A 17329-nucleotide genomic window follows, 5' to 3' on the forward strand; every position below is an offset into this window, starting at 1 on the left:
GTTCTTAGCAAAATCTCTCAGCTGAATCTTCCCAAACACTTCACAGTGCCCCGGGATGCTCGGCCTTGTGCTGCCTGCAGGGATGTCAGCAGAGGAATGGCCAGGGACACCCAGTGTCAGCATCTGCTATTGAACCTGGGCTGCTGGAGTGTGGCTCTCCACATTATTTCAATAAATCTTCTCTCTCCAATTTAGTTAGGGAGACAGAAATCTGTCCTTGTACCTGGGCGTTATGTGAAACGATGACAAAGAGTTAATGCAATTCTAACTATTTAGAAATCGTGAATCAGTTTTCCAAATATTAGAAATAATGATTTTTTTTTAAATAATATTTCAGGTTATGTCTAATTTCTGCCTTCTCAACTCTTTTGAGTACAGTTGGTTTATTTGTGAAGTATTTAAACAGAAATACATGAGTTTGAAGCTTGCTTTTAAAAATGACACTCAGCTTCTGACATATTCCTGTCTTCTAGATCTGAGCTTTAACAGCAAGACCAAACATTCTTGGTATATTTATACGTGCTAATAAATGCAAACTCCTTGCCAAAACCATATCCCCCACAATATGCAGAGTGCATCAGAAGTGAAAAGTAAATTAAATCTGTGACTGTTTCCTAGTTCTGTACTAGAGGTTGCACAGATTTAAAGCAAGTGTGGGTTATAGCCAAATTCTATTGCATGGGTTTCATTTACAGTAACATTGCTGTTGTCAGCTAGCCAGTAACCTCTATTCTAGCCATCAAACATCATCATTAAAAGTTCAAGATTGGTAAGAAATATTGAATATAATCATAATTTTAATTGTCTTCTGCTTTTCTGTAGGGTTTACCTTACATTTTCCCCTCTAAGTTTTGTTTTCATTATTTATTCAAATAGTGACAGCTAAAACTTTTGAAAATGAAAGTTGAGATTCATGACAATCACCTAATGGCTGAGGCCAAGGTGGTAATGAAAGCATCAGTCATCTTGAGACCTGTAATATATTCGCAGGAATTAACAAAATCACTTGAGCTGGCAACGAAGGAGAGTTCGTCTTGTCATCAGCTCGTTCTGCCTGTATGTGATTTTATTTTAAGACTGTTGCTGCATTCTTAGGATGATTAAAGACTGATAGACTTTATATAGATTTTCTTTTAAAATGCACTTTGTAATATATAGGCAGGGTTTGCAAGCAGACAAGCCCAATCCGGCTCTAGCTTGGTGTCATTAAAACATGCACAGTCTTCATCTTGGAGCTGATTCTCACCTGGCCAAAGGATTCCCCCAGCTGCCCTGGGCTGCAGCCTGGGATGTGTGTCCCACTGCCTACATGCAGGCAGGGCTCAGTCCTCAGTGCAGCACATGGCTCCAGCTCTGGTAATGGCAAAAATTAAATTCCCTTGACTTCAGCTGTAGCTGTAAAACTTTCCAGACACTGAAGACTTCAGTACTTCTATATGTGAACTCCTCGGAGTTTGATGGAGTTTGCCTGCTCCAAGGAGCTGTGCCAGTGTTGATAGGAGGGGTTTTAAGAAAGAGTATATTCCAATTGTTACCCTTAATTGACATAATATTGTAAAAGTCTGTGTAGCTTATTGGCCTGACAGAGCAAACAGCTTTTTGGAAATCTCCTGATATGAAATATTCCAGACCTTGTATATTTCTTGCACACAGAATGCATGGAGAAAATAAGCAATAAAATACCAGATGGATTTCTTTTGAAATGTAATTACTATCCAGGTGCAGTCTCCGCCTTTCATAGTCAAAGATTTCCATCATTTTAATAGTATTCTTTTAAGTTATACTATTAGCATCTCCTGACCTGAGCTATCAGCCAGTAGGGAAAAACCTGACATTTCTCTTTTATTCCTGGCTTTTTGTCCTGAGAATGGGAATTGAGATGCCAACTGGTTCCCACCTGGGCACTTACTTTCAGTGGGGGACACACCAGGTCTGGGGAGCTGTACTGAAATTCCTTTCTCTTCACAGAGAGCCAAGCAAGAACATTTTTCCCCCTCCTCTTTTCCTTGCAAAGAAGCAGACCAATAAAATAATAATAACAATAAAAGGCATAGCCAGTCTCCCCTCCCATTCTGACATGTTGAGTGCCAAAACTCAGATCAAGTCTGTGAGGCAAGGTGAGAATGCAGTGAAAACAGGGGCTTTATTTTAAGGGCAGAGCTGTGAACTTTTTAACTCTGTCGGTGCTGCCGGATGTGCCTCCTCACACAGCACACAGCTGCTGAAGGCTCCAGGGACCCTGGGTGGTGGGTAAGGAAAGGGGAAGCGGGACTTTAGCTATGCACAATATTTCCCATAAGAAATAAAGCAACAGAGTCTCACCTCACTGCCTGTTTTTCCACATGTATTGAGACGGGAATGTATTTATATAACCCTATTAAAAGGGAACACTCAGTAGCGAGCTTGGTCTTTAAATAGCTACTGTTCTGCATATTCCCGTCTCCAAACTCCTCAATTTCAACTCACACCCACTTACATTCTTTTGACATATTGCTCAGGTTTGGGGTTTTTTTTGTGACTTTGGGGTCAAATCCAAAACTTATTGAAAGCAGTGGAAAGACACTCACTGAATTCAGTGGAATTTGGATAATACTCTTAGAGCTCAGATACCATGGTGATAAATGCAATAAATTACAGAGACAAAGGTGGCCCATTTTGGGCTAGCTCTGCTTCGACAGAAACAAATTAAAGTGTTGCTATTGACTGCCACAGGAATTGGTGCTGCCCCTTCCTTGGCATTTAAGCAAGGAAACAGTTTGCAAACAAGGGGAATATCTTTATCTCCCATTTACAGAATGGAATAAATTGAGATGCAGAACCATGGCTAAACCTGGAAGGAAGGCAGTGCAAAAGAGCTGGAATTAGACCCAGATCCCAGTCCCTGGACCACCCAGTGGAAAAAGAGTCCATTAGCTGCCAGCAGGCTGCCAGAGTCTCCTGGTGCTCCCAGATCCCAGTGGATCCAACAGGAGTGGAGAGGACAACCACCCTCATCCCGTAAATCACTGGGTGTTAATGAACTGCGCAGCCCTGCAGAAGCCCTTTGTTTTTACCACCAAGATGCATTATTTCATCCTTCCCCCCACCTCAGTGTTCATATTTTCCCTTTGACTCCTGTTATGTTGGTTCCATTTAGCAAGTTCATTCTTGGGTTTTTTTCTCCTGTGTCACTCCAGCCACCTTAGTTTGCCTTTTTTTTTTTCCTTCTTTCCCTTAAAATCTTTTTTTCCTCATTCAGTGCACTAAGTGGATTTACGACCCATTTAGGCAGCTTACAGTGGCATTGCTTTTACAGTTCAGAGGCAGAAGGACCATAAAAAGATTTACAGTTACAGCAAGAGTCTGTTGCATGGAAGTTCGAGATCCAAATTAGACAAAGGGTGAGGGGCTGTGTGAGTGGCCAGTAAAAGAAGCTTGGAAACAAAAACAAATTAAACTGCTGTTAGAGGAGGAGATTGGGGTGGGGGCAGAGAAGGAGGAGGAAAAGTTGCCTGTCAACTTCACATTACTATTGCAACAGCTCTGTTAATTCTGTTATATAAAGCCCTTTTTCCTCCTTTTTTCCTCTCTCGGTGTTGTTGTTGGACAGATTTCCTTTGCAAACACAAATCTCAAACTGAAGAGCAGCAGCTTCACACAGTAGTTGAGATTCCAAGGCAGATATTCCCAGGATGTTGGCAGCTGTTTTTGCTGCTGCTGGGACTCCAGAATACAAACACCAGAGGAAGCCAAGTGGCTAAAGGAACAGGACTGGTCAGAGGGGAAGCCTTCAGGTTGCATTGCATGAGGATAGTCTGGCATTTAGTAGAGGCTGGAGACAGAGAAATAGATTTTATCCTCTCCCACTAGATTTTTCCTGCTGATTTCAAAAGAAACAGAAGACCAGGCTTGATCAGAGCCATAAGAAGTCGAGGTAAAAGGGAGACTTTTGTCACTAAAGGAACAGGTCTGGGCACAGAGCGAGCCCATCACTGGAGTATGCAGAAGGCTGGGGGCTGAGTCTGTGGGACTCAGCCCATGGGCCCTTCTGTCAGAGCTGTGGTTAGAAAAGGAAAGCAAAGCGTCCTTTTTGGGACTCCCCAGGTGTGTGGGGCTGTGTGGGTGTAGCCTCTGGGTTCTGCTGGGAACTGGGCTTTGGGGCAGGTTAGCCCTGGGCCAGGGGCTGTGCCATGGCACTGCCCCTTTCTGAGGGCTCTGAGCTCAGGGAAGGTGCTGTGCTGATGCAGCTGCAGGGCTGGGCACTGGTTGGAATGCTGCTGGAACCAGCACAGGATGTCTGCACTTACCCACAGAGATCCTCTCCACTGGAGTTCTTGGCACTGTTGGGTTCCTTGGACCTTGTTTTTCAGTGTCTTGCCTATTTACTCACCATGGGCTCATAGCCCTCCAGTAAAATTAGTGTTAGTGGTGGTAGAGATGCCACTGGGATCCTCTGGATGAAAAAATACTCTATCAAGATAGACCTTTAATCCATGTTCTTTGCTTCCACATATTCTCACATGGATGTTAACATTCAAGTTTCTGGATTTCTGTAAGAGGAGAAAAGAAATCATAATACTTTCCCTAAACCCTTCTAGATCTTGTTTTACTTGTGCAGAAGAAAAATCTCATCAGAAGGATGGCCATATTTTAGAGAGTTTTGGCTAGGGTTTTTCTTTTTAGAAGAAGAAGTAGTGAGAGACAAGCTGCACTAAACCAGCAGCAACAAATCACTGAGACCCCTATTAAAATCTAACAGCTAATTGGCAATTGCCAGCTGGACATCTCCTCCCCTTTTCCCCTGCCCAGCTCTGTATCAGTCCAGGGCTGCACCCGTGGGGTGCCTGGTGCTGGTTTTGTTTCCTGCACGTTCACAGTGCTGTGCCCAGCATCCCTGGGAGCTCTGCTGTGCTGCCAGTGGCTCCCTGCCCAGCTGGTGTCCCTGTGTCCCCAGACCCCAGCTGGCCAGGCTCTCTGGACACTGATGGATTTCAGTGGCTCCCGCTGGAGATTTTCAACAGGACACGGACCCATTCCCAGTTCTGCTGTGTCAGGGCTGTTCCTCTCTCCTCCTTTTTCAATCTCACTCGCTCTCGCTTCTGCCTCATTCCCTTTTTTTCTTCTTCACTGAGAAGGGCCTTGAACTTCTGGCAGAGACTTGACATATGAGAGAAAGCACTGAAAAGGAGAAAAGACTGTATTTTATGAGTGATGGTTAAAATGTATTCTTGAAGTACAATTTTTTTTAAGCTGAGTATAGTCGGGTGGACAATGCAGCAATTTCCATGAAAAATTCTTAGAGTAGTAAAAGGTTTCATTTTTCTAGGGAAAAAAATTTTAAATTAATATAGTCTTTTTACAGACTTACCATTTCTGTATTTCTTGTTGATTTTTCCTATTCCCTCTTTTTATTATTTTCATTTTTCTTTTATATTTATACAAGACATATAACTCCCAGTTAGAAAGTTTAAAAAACTCAAACAACCAGTAAACCAGTAACTTTCAGACTTTATTATGATTCTATACATTTTAAAACCAAATCAGTATTTTCAGTTTGAATCAAGCTGGCAAAAACATGAAAGCCATTATGGATTCATTTTGAAAAAAACTACTGTTCTTTATAGAAATGGGTTTATATTTCTAGGGAAAAGCTGGTAGAGTAACTCTTTTTTTATAAGAAAATAGGAATTTGAAAGCTAAGTTGTAATGGCCATCGATATCACAGGTCAAAACAGCCAAGATTCAACACTGGCTGGGTCTGAGATCATCAAAAAAGGTAAATTAATTTTTCCCCTGTTGAAATTGTTTTGACTCCTTCCGCTTTTGTTTTACCTTCCACTCACCACCTGTTTCAGAACAGACAAAGGGCCAAGCAAGGGGCTCAGCTGCCTGCCCCACACCCTCTGTGTCCCTGCTGGATCCCCGGTGGCACTCCTGGGTTCTGCCATCCCCTACAGCCCCTGCACACACAACCCCAGGGCAAATCCCACATCCCCAGCACTGCTCAGGCTGCTGAGTATCAGAAACTACTTTTACTTACCCAAGGAGGGGCCCCCACATCCCCTCTGAGCTGTTTTGGACTCAGGGAGTGCAATGTGCTCCGTAAACAAATAACCTGTGTTTTTTTAACTGGGTCATTATGAGCTGAGTCCTACCTCAGGCACGGGACGTGGGGAGGAAGTGGTGGGACAGGAGCAGGAGGGGAGACAGCAGCAGCCTCAGACCCAGAGGACTGCGAGGAAGCAAAATATGGACAGCTGCCAGAACAAATGCTGAGCCTTTTGGGAAACTGTTCCGAGGTCTCGTGAAAAAGCCGGAGAACAAAGAGGTGCAGGAAGGCACTAATGATGCCAGACCTCCAGGAGAGCCTTGGCCATGGGCAGGTAGCTCCAATCTGTGGTATCAGGTGGCACATTCCTGTCCTGCTCTGCTGGCACAGCTCTGATGAGGCTGTCTGTGGACATTGAGGCCAGAGCCTCTGGACTTCTGTAGTCCAGGAGCATGAAATATTTCAAAAATGAATGGGAAAAAAAAAATTAAAAGTAGCTTAAAAATAGCAGCAACTCTCTAAGTCTCTGTATGTGGTCTACCTTTTGGGGCTGGAATGAGTAGCCTCATGGGCACTTAGGTGGCTGAAAGTCTGTGAGGCCTCATCAAAGCACAGTGTTGTGTTAGAGAGAGCAGCACCTGGGAGTGTTCCTGGATGTGTTTCCTCCCACACTGATCTCCTTGAGTTTATGGCTCTCTGGCTTGTTTATTAAATTTTATTTTTGGGGTTTAAATCATTGTGAAGACTCATTGTTAGAATAAAATGTCCATCTCAGCTTCTACTTACTCAAAACTGATTCAAAAAACCCTCATGTTTTCAACCCTTGATTTCTCTAGAGTTTTAATGCAATAAAGTCCCCTTTTTATTCCCCAAGTGACTACATTCAATGTGGGTCTGGAACCTGAAGTTCCAAAGCCTGCAGGCGGCACCCAAGAGCATGGAATATGACTTCTCCAAGCTTTCTGTGTTCCTTGGCCAGATTCTGGTCTCTTATCACCTTACAAAACTTTTCTGGGTAGCAGAGACAAAGATCTGATCACACATTTTAGTAAAATGAGGCTTTACTGATTTACAGCTGAAAAAAAAGAAAAAATATCTGCTACAGTTCCTTTCATCCCAGAGCTGCTGACTGGATTTTGTTGCTCACTGGTCCATGGAAGGCTTTTTGGGTGCTGGCCTTTGGAGCTGGTATGGTAATAAGGAGTGGCCATAACAACCTGGGGGCTGCAGAGCCTCAGCCCATTGACAGGAGCAGAAATGACTCACAAACACACCAAAGCAAAATGGGCAGCTACAGGGATGCAAGAGTGGCACAGTAAATAGTATATCCTGCCAAAACACTGTCTAAGTGGCCATAAATGGACATCTGAGTTTTGCTAAATAATTGATGTGTCTGTTGTGGTTTTTTTTTTTTTTTCTTATAGATCTTTCAAGGAATTTAGTTTCTGTTCCTTTGCATTTAGTTTCTGTTCCCTGAAATGTTGCTTTTGAGATTGTCTTCTCAAGCATTTACAGACATGGTCTGTGTCTAAGGCTGATTTCTAATAGCAGTTCCTGTCTGTTATGGTCAGAAAACATCTGGCCCCAGGTGTGTAAGGAGGCAGATAGCTCTCTTTGTTTTCCTGGTGTCATTTGGAAACTGAGGTGCAACCAATCAAAGTGGGATTGCCAAAGGCAATCTATTGGTCTCTATAATAGGCAAGAAAAAGTCTTGTCCTTTGACTAACACAAAGAAAAACATTAATGGAGCTCTAAAAACTACTAAAGTGAGCTGTCTGGATCCTAGGCCTCCAGGGGTTCTAAATAATACTCTTTTGTCCATCTCTACCCATGAAAAAATGTCTGTTCTGTTGTTGTCTGGACTGAGAGTATCAGTGTGTTGCACTGGCTTTGCAGTCTCACTTTGCTGACTCCCACAATGCAGAAATATCGTAGAACCATCGAAAATTTTGGACTGGAAGGGACCTTAAAAATCATCTCATTCCACCCTCCTGGGGCAGGGACACCTTCCACTGTCCTAGGTTGCTCCACGCCCTGTCCAACCTGGCTTTGGACACTTCTTGACCTTGTCCCCACTTGGGACAGCCACAGCTGCTCTGGGCACCCTGTGCCAGAGCCTGATCACCCTCACAGGGAAGAATTTCTTCAAAACACCTAATATAAACCTACTCTCTTTTCATTTAAAAACCATTCCCTTTTGTCCTGTCACTGCAAATACCATATAAACTATAATATCATATAAGTAGTTGGGGGGAGAAATAATTGTAAGAACTAGTCTCCTCTGAATATAAGTTTTTATGTCCTTTTTCAGATTTTCCTTTGTGTCTTTGTGGTTGAACTGACTCCCCCAAAAGGCTGTAATAGGCTTTGTTTCTTGTTTATCACAATACCTGAATATCTGGGGAGTTTTGCCACCTTCATCTCAAATCCTGGCTGTTGGTGTGAGGAAGATGTCAATTGTAACACAGCAACTTACTCTTTTTCTCGCCAGCTATTTTCCCTGAGTACCAATTGACCACTTTGGCATCAGCTTGTAGCTCCTTAAGGGACACAGACCAATACAATTATTGCATCCGTGGCTGGTTCAAACTTAGCCCAATGCTGGGGGAGTCAGCAGGGCTGAGGTTTTGGGTTGGTCCTTGCTGAAGATGTGGGATGTTCACCAACATCCACTGCAGATGTGGTTGTGGATCCAGGGAGTTTCAAGGCAATTGTTGAGTTTTGACCACACCAGTCCTAAAAGGTGGATATGACACTGAGTGCTCTTGTCTGCTTTTAAAAATACCAGGTAGGTGACAAATGAAGGCATGAGCTTAGCTCCTAATGATGGTCAATTCCCTGAAACAACCCAAACCTTTCACCATATCCGCTTAGGACAAGGTGTTCTTCCTCTTCTCAAGCACAAAGGAAGGAAATGTATCTTCAGGAAATGTTTATTTTACCCATGGATTGTCTGAAGCCAGGTTTGACAATACCCGGAAAAAAAAAGTCCCCATAAAATTAATATAAAAATAGGTGGGGTTATTGACAAAATGCATCATTTGTATGAGCTAGAGAGAAGAAAATGTGCTGCAATGCTCTGTGCCAGCAGCTAAAGTGCAGCTGGGCAGCTGCGGTGCAGCTGATGTGTGACCCAGGGACCCTCCCGACTGCAGGCCAGGTGAGCCAGGGGACACGTCCCTGTCCCTGTCCCTGTCCCTGTCCTCCCAGCCATTTGCACATTGTAACTCAGCCATTTGGAAAGCAAACCAGTGAGATACTTAATAATAAATATTGGAAGGAGTGATGCTTCTTAACACCTAACCCTGAGGAGTAATTTAACCCTCCAAGTCGAGAAGCCTCTTCCTTTCTTCAGACCCCAAAAGATGTGTTAGACACATTTCTTCTGAACACAGAGCCTCCACTCCTCCTCCTACTTTTACCACATTTCTTTATCCTAGCCATGGAGAGCTGTAGCAGAAATCTTGAAGGCAGCTGGTCTCTGCAAATGAAACCTGTGAGATTTAATGCCTTGACTTAGAATGAAGGAGTTAAAAAGCAAAAAAAAAAAAAAAAGAGAAAAATTATTTAATTTAATTTAATTCCCTACAACAGTGATCTGCCCAGTGTCCTCCTCCCAGCCTTCCACAGAGACATCCCCTCGGTGGCTGCCTCATGCCAGGCTGGCGTGTCCCTGCATCCGCCGCAGACCTGTGACCTCCTGCTCCTCCAGGCTGGCTCCAGCGAGCCACGCCGGGGCTGAGCTGCCTGAAATAGGCACGGAGAGAGCCTTCCACAGAAACCTCTAAATGGGTTTTAATGTCTCCCCGCCGTAGGATTCCCGGAATTAATTTGTGTCTGGCTTTTAAAATCAGGGATGTTGTGTTGAAGAAGAGGGATGCTCCTAAGAAGTATTGGAAAGAATGAAGGGCTGACAGGGGTGGTTTATGCAGCGAGCCTGGCCATGGATGCAGAGTAGTAAATGTGGTTGGTTGATTGAGATCAGATTTTTTTTTTTTTTTCCAGTGGCGACGCCCATGTAGTTTATTTATTTATTTTCCCCTTTCACTTCAAGGCACGTAACAACACTGTATTTTATAAATCCCTGTGATTATAAATCTAGTGGGATGTCATTCTTGGTTTCCTCAGAGGCCAGGAGTCTATACCCACAAGAGACAGATGGGAGAAGTAGCCAGCAAACCTTCTATATTATTGCAGAGAATTGCAGGAACTGGTTTTGGTTTACACCGCATGGGGAACACAGAGTCTGCACAGAGCATCTCCATTTTCTGCTTCCTCTGTGAGCAGCCAAGGCAGGATTGCTGACACTCCCTCCACACAGTTCCTGGGCAGGGAATGATGCCCTGCAAAAGGTGAAAAGCCACGGATTTGCATCAACTCTTTATGTTGAGGATACAGCCTAAAAATTTTTAAAAGTGCTTCATGCAGCTGTGCAGAGCTCATGTGAAAGTCCAGGCTGGTTCAGCTACTTTCTCTACTTCCACTCTGTGCCTTGTCCCAGCAGAATTGCTCCAAGAACTGCAAGAAAAAAATCATCCCCTTGCTTTGTCTTGCAGGCAGCAGTGGCAGATGAGGCTGAGCTCCACAAGGTGTGGGTAGCAAAAAGAGATTGTTGCTGTAGGATGAGTCAGGTTGTGCTGCAATGTTAGGAAGTGGGTTTTTTTCCACAGTTTAGAAGATGATTTTTAAAAGTAGGGGATTTAGTTTACATTTTTTTCATGAGCTACAAGGTCAGTTGTGGAGTGAGAGCTGGATTTAGCTTTAGAGTCATCTCTCAGCTTTGAAGGAAGGAAAAACAACAACAGGCATGTTTGATTTTGGTGCTTTGCTTCATTTTCTTGCTGCCTTGGCCATGGGGCTGCCTGTGGTGTTGTGGGGGCAGCCCCACAAGGTCTCTGGTCCTTCCCTCCTCTTCCTATCATTCACCTCCTCCCCAGCCCTACCAGAGTCAAATATAAACTTTCTTAAAATGAACACAAGATTCATTCCACTTGACCAGGCCTGACTTCCCAGAAAATAAATAGGGAGAGCAGAGCCAGCCAGCCCCCTCTCCTGGAGCTGCCAGCCACCAGAGAGCTGGTGGGTGACCCAGAGCTGTTCTGGGCTTTTTGTAGTGGAGAAAAGGGTGGAAAGGAGAGAGACCCCACCTAAAGTAATTCCATGGTCTGCTGTAAAATAGCAATACTGCTAAGTGTCTTAATTTTCACAGTTCTGATTTTTTTTATTGTTTCAATTTCAGCTGGATAGCTGGACACAACTGTTTCCCTGCTCTGGAAACAGACCCAAAGGAATCAGGTCAGTAGGATCTATTAGTGCTATTGATAGAAAAGGATTCTTCAAAACCCAGCACTTAAACAATCCTTTATGACCACTTTTACTGTTATCTTTTGTTTTCAAGGGGCAATGGTTTAAAATTAGGAGAGATTTTGATCAAATGTTAGGAAGCAGCTCTCCCATGTGAGGGTGGGGAGGCCCTGGCAGAGGTTGCCCAGGGAAGCTGTGGGTGCCCATTCCCTGGGTGTGTCCAAGACCAGTCTGGATGGGGCTTGGAGCAACCTGATCTACAGGGTGACATCTCTGGGGGGGAACAAGACAATCTTTAAGGTCCCTTCCAACACAAACCATCCTGTGATTATTTCTATTTAAAAAAACAAACAAAAAAAAAAACAACCCAGAACAAAACCCCATCATCACAGAGGCTGTGTATATTCATTAAAAGAATGATTAAAAAATAAAGAAAAGAATATACTGAGCAGTTTTCTAGCCCAGTTTTGCCTTTGAGTGGATTGACTTAGTTTCTGCTATGCAGGGGTCACTCAGTACTGTGCTGGTTGGGGTGTGCCAGTGCTGTGCCCTCTGCCCATGACAATGGACAGGTGAGTGGACACTGGAAATGCTTCAGTTCCTGCTCTCCAGGGCAGCTCTCCAGGCTCTGGACTTCCCCTGGCCTCTGTGCCAGCTCTCAGCTGCTGGGACACTGTCTCCTTCAGTGCCTGGCAGTGTACTCGAGGCAGTGAAACTCTGTGGTGCAGCTGCACTAAAACCACAGGACCAGCCGTGACCTTTTGCACTTGAAGTCCACGATTTTTTCTTAGACTCCCAAGCCCGCAGGTGTTATCCCTGCAATTCCCAGGGAGCAGCTGCTGCAGGTGATTCTCTCTGAAATAGCATGGGAAAGAAAGAAGTGTAGACAAAATAATAAATACACCTGTATAGGCCTCCGTTTCCTTGCAGACAGGGGATGCTTTGGGACCTAGGTCAGAGTTATCTGATATGTCCCGGATCCCCTCTCCCAGCACTCATCACCTTCTCTAAGTGATGATGTTTATCTGCCTTTCTTTTCCCAGGACAGGTATCTCTGATCTCATCTGGTCTCACTGTTAAACACTCTTTCTTGCAATGAAAGCATGAGCTTCTGATCCTCTCTAATCCCAAAACATCCTGTGTGATTGAATGTCTTGACTTTCTTCATCCTACAAGCAATACTTGAAGTTACTAAAAAAAAACAAACAACAAAACAAACAACCCCAAAACAAAACCAAAACAAATAAAAAAAACCAACCAAGAAAAAAAGAAAACTAAGTAAGATAATCTTTACACTGCAGCAAACCTGCTATTTATGGAGAAAAAAAAAGTCTTGAACTCAGCCAGCTGCAGCATTCCCTCCTGAGAGCTTAGTGCAGAAAGCAGCAGTAGCCACGGTGTAAACTCAGACACCTTCCTCTGTGGGTCTTCTGCTTTGCTGATATTTGCAGGCAGCCTTAAAGAGGACAAATATAGTTAATGAGGATTGGACGGTATTTCTGCAAATTACTTATGTGCTGCTAAGGATGACATTCAAAGTTTAAAAATAAAAATCAAGGGGAAAGGTTTATTTTCATGTTAGGTTTCAATTTGCTGCATTTTTTGTGTCTTCACTATCTGCTGTTTTCTTCTATAAGCATTATCTATTCAAGACAGAACAGATTAAAGCTAATTGTTAGGCCCCTCTGTTTTTCCTTCTTCCTGTTTTATCTCCTAAGCAACTTTATTTGGTACAAGACAAATAATCTGAATTCCTGAAGTCAGAAACAAGGAGTGGGAGTCCGGGAAACTGGCTGCTGATCTAATGCAGTTTTTTGCAAGTGTGGTTATGGTCAGAAACTCTAAATATGGCACTGTGTTACTGTACACACAGTGACTGCACCCTGTGTGTCAGGGGCTGAGTCACAGCACTGTAGTTTACTGACAAAAACATGTTTTACTACTCTTGGTACTGAGGAGTCAGTAGAGCCGGGAGTGAAAGTGTTGAGCTCGTTGCATGGTCACTGGCTGAATCACAGAATCATGGAAAGCTTTGGGTTGGAAGGGATCTTAAAAACCAGCTCTTGCCACCCTCTCTTGACACCTTCCATGGGGCCAGGTTGCTTACCATGGGTTTGGTGCCTGCCCAGCCTTTGCTGGTGGTGAGAGGGGTGGAAGTAGCAGAGGGGACATGATTTGGCAGGTGGATGTTGAGGTGTTGGTTTGCTTGTCTGGATGAAGGGGCCATGGAGGAGGGATCACTGCCACGGTGGGGCTGCACAATCAGGAGAGCTGCGATGCCCATGGCCATGATTTTCCTGCTGGGAAAGTTCTGGAAAAGTTGTCTTTCCAGCACGCTGAAGAACAGAAGTGTCTTTCCAAGCCTTCATGGAACAGAATTGTCAGCTTATGGCTCCCTCTCCCCCTACTGCAGGAGAGAATCCCTACACCAGCAACAGTTTGATTTTTTCAACTTTTGAAGTAAACTGGCTTAATCTGAATGTTAATGGCAGAATTTACATTAATATAATATTTTTTTCTTTTAAAAAAGCCCCCATTTTTAATCTTTTCAATAAGTCTCCAACAAGGAGCTCAGCTGGCATTCCCATACTGTCCACATTCATCCTAACCTTTAGTATTGACTGACTCATGCAGGAGGCATCTGCAAGAGTTATTAATGGAAAGTATTAAAGAAATTCAGTTTAATATTTGGTAAATAGGAAGTGTCTTTCTGCTTGAATTCATGTTTCAAATGTCTGTGTTTGTGTTATTTATATTAATATATTTCATGGGCTGCTTAATAATAGTAGCAATTAAGATAATAACAATAAATGCTAATAAATACTGAGCTCTTCTGCTTTTCCTCTAAGGAGGTCAAGACTCAAGGGTGTACCTCTGGGGCTGGTGTAATGTAGATCTGATCTCCTCCTGCTATTTCTTCTTGTGGAAAGTTAGGAATATCATGTGAAGATCAGATCACCTCTATTTTGGCATCTGGAATGTCTCTCAGGCATTATAAATGCCAGTAAGAAACATAAAATTGGAAAGAAAACAAGCACCAGGACATTGAAAAATATAACCACTAATACTGACCTATTTGGGATTTTTTTTTCTGATTTAGCAGAATGCTATTAATAGTGTAATTAAAGCTATTTTGTGGCCTGGGGACTTGAGCACCTGGCTCTTATTAGAGCTGGATCCATATTGTATGGTGAAAAAAGCCAAGAGGACAAGAGGAGATGGCCCAAAGGAGAACACAAGAGGGCACAGTGGCACCTGTGGTGCACTTTTTGTTCTCTGGCTTTTTGAATTGTTGAGGGCAGGGTGAACTCAGAGCTCTGTTTACATGACATAAATAATTATGGTAACAGGGTTCATTAGTGGGAACAGTAAAAATTTAATTTTGTCAACTTGCAGTGGATTATTTACTAGAATACTTTTTTTTTTGGTGGCTTAAAGATGGATGTGATGACTGTGTCATATAAGGTCAATATGGCAATAAGCCCCACTGCAAGTTTGACAGAATTAATGTGGGCAGCCAGTAAGAATGTACTGATTGTATTAAATAAGGTACAAAATGCACATTCCAGGCAGGTGTTTCTTCACTTTCCTCATCAATTCCACTGTTCTTGTATTGTATTGTGCTGATGGAAACGAATTCTGTGATTTCAGAAACAAAGGATGCTGATGCTGCTTTTCATCCTTCTGCCCAAGGAGAATAAATGTTTGTGCAAACCTTTTTTCATGTGGCTGCCCAGAAATGACCCAAGCGAAGCCAAGAAGCTGAACATTAAGCAACCTCCCTTTGGTGATGCTGCTGAAATGAGAGGTCAGTGGTGAAAACTTTCCTCTGGAAAATTAATGGTGTAAATAGATATTTGTAAGGAAGGGACACAGAAATAAGCAGCACCCTATCTCAAATGTTAGGTTGAAGCTCAGAGGTCACAGCTGTCCTTAGATGTCTCAGTGGGGCAAGCAACCTCCCTGTGCCATAGTCACCTGCCTGGCTGGGCTTTTATAGAGGGAGAGCTGGGGGAATAAGCCCGGGAAAGGATTGCAAGCAGCCTTTTTTGGGTTTTTTCAGTCCCCATTTCTGACACTGACAGGAGGTTACAGCCTGGGCCTTTACGATGGGAATTGTGGTTGAAACCTCTGAAGGCTGTAATCCATGACATGACATTATTTCACAGTTACAAATGAACATCCACCCCTTAATTTTTTTTTCCAAAGAAGCCCTTGTCCTCAGGTCTCCCATATGTATTATTTGTAAACAGAACTTCTTCTCCCATCCAAAGCAGCCTCTGGGGGTTTCTCTCCCTCCCAGAAGCCGATCAGCCGGCGCTGTGCGCGGAGCCGCGGATGGAAGGTGCGATACTACAGCGCACGCAACCAACTACAGAAACAAGATCATTAACATCTTAATATCCTGCCCTGACATCTCACAAATTATTTTAGACTTCATAGCCAATGTAAACAGGTTTGTTTTCAACTCCCCTAATTGCCTGCTAATTGAGAGCAGATGCAGGCCTTAACTTTCGGCAGATAAAGAGCAGCCTCTTCTCTGGGGCTTCACATCTATCATGAGGTCTCTGATGTGTGCTCTGAGCTTCCCTGGTTAGTGATGCCGAGGCAGAGGGGGATTGCAACGGCTCCTTCTGCCTGAACCTCAGCGAGACAGAAGGGAAGACAGAGCTGTGGGACTCGTCAGTAACATCATCATCATTATTGTTTCATTTCGTACTCCAGTGCACTTTCTGCAACAGTGCAGGTCTCCTTCTGGGGGGGAATTCTCCGAATTATAGATGGGCTTCTCGTTATGATAGAAATCACTGGGTTTATGAAAAATGCATTGCTGTCATATTCCATTATCTGCTTCCTCCCATGCTGCAATCCTGTAGCTTGCAAGTCATTAGATTCTTTTTCAGAGTTCCTTTGAAATAATCCTTTCAAAAAACACTATTCATTGGGTATGACCCCAGAGAGATACTGTCTGGTACTAAAGCTCTCTTTTAGTTCTGCGAGGGAGACCTGTAACAACAAGATAAGTGCATGTATATTCCAAGTAATGTCTGGAGTTTGCTGCCTCCCATTAAATGCAATAGGAGCTTGCAGTTCAAATGGTAGAATTTTGCTTTGTAAATGTAGGAGAAAATGGAGTTCAGATATATAGGTAAATTTGCATTTGGTAGTGATTTAATGTTCCATGGTCTGTTTTAGCTCCAACTTAAATATTACATTAAAACCATCAATAAAGAAAGAAAGGAAAGAAAAAAAAAACCCTGAAAAAACATGCTAACTGCTGGGTTCAGAAGGAGTGGATGTGATTTTGTTCTTGCTGTCAGTGTGGCAGTGAGCTGCCTTTTACTTTCTCCTCTTCATTTAGCAAGTCAGCAGCAGCAGTTAAATGATGGCCCTCCGGTCTTTCTCCAGGACTGTTTTTGCAAATGAAAGCAGGAACTTCAAATCCTTGTGTTTTTCATATCACTTACAAGGTGTTTTGTGAATTTTAACATTTTTGCATCTATCTGTGAAACAGTGGAGGGGAATGAAGTATTTCTGAGTAAGAAATGCTCTTTGTGCAGGGAGGCTGCATGGCTTTGTACCACTGGGTTCAGGAGGTCCTAAAGGGATATTGAAGAGAAAATAACAGCCAAAAATGAAAATCTTCACTGGCTTGTGAATGATAAATGGGTTGAAAAGGAAAAAAAAAGGGGAAGAGTTAACATATAACCAGTGTCTTTCAGAAATACCTAAAGTACCTGGTGTCTGGATTATGAAACATTATTCAGTCCCAGAACCACAAACTCTCCAGGTTTTCACTGTGATTTCTTCACAAAGCACTTTTTCTCTCCCAGGGCTGGCTTCAGGCCTCTCTGTGAACACAGAGTCACCCCTGCTCACATTATCCCTCTGTGGAAAATTGCCACAAACCTTGCAGAATCCAGTCCTGATCTACCAGCAATGTGAGGGGTTTAATAGGAGCGCAGGGGGCTTGCAGTCAGTAGCACAAGGCATAGC

General features: G+C 43.4%; 1 long non-coding RNA gene across 3 annotated transcripts in view; it reads left to right on the forward strand.

The window, feature by feature from the left end:
- LOC146765711 (uncharacterized) overlaps positions 1-17329 on the forward strand; it is a 335663-nt gene that overhangs the window by 270432 nt on the left and 47902 nt on the right. For 2 of the 3 annotated variants that reach the window (XR_014949631.1, XR_014949630.1), the window contains 2 exons: positions 11268-11323; positions 14984-15140. This is a non-coding gene — a long non-coding RNA (uncharacterized LOC146765711). The remainder of the gene's footprint in view (positions 1-11267; positions 11324-14983; positions 15141-17329) is intronic. The other variant, XR_014949632.1, reaches the window with a different exon arrangement.

Source organism: Lonchura striata, chromosome 20 (assembly GCF_050655825.1).
Source record: "Lonchura striata isolate lonStrDom1 chromosome 20, ASM5065582v1, whole genome shotgun sequence".
Lineage (NCBI taxonomy): Eukaryota > Metazoa > Chordata > Aves > Passeriformes > Estrildidae > Lonchura > Lonchura striata.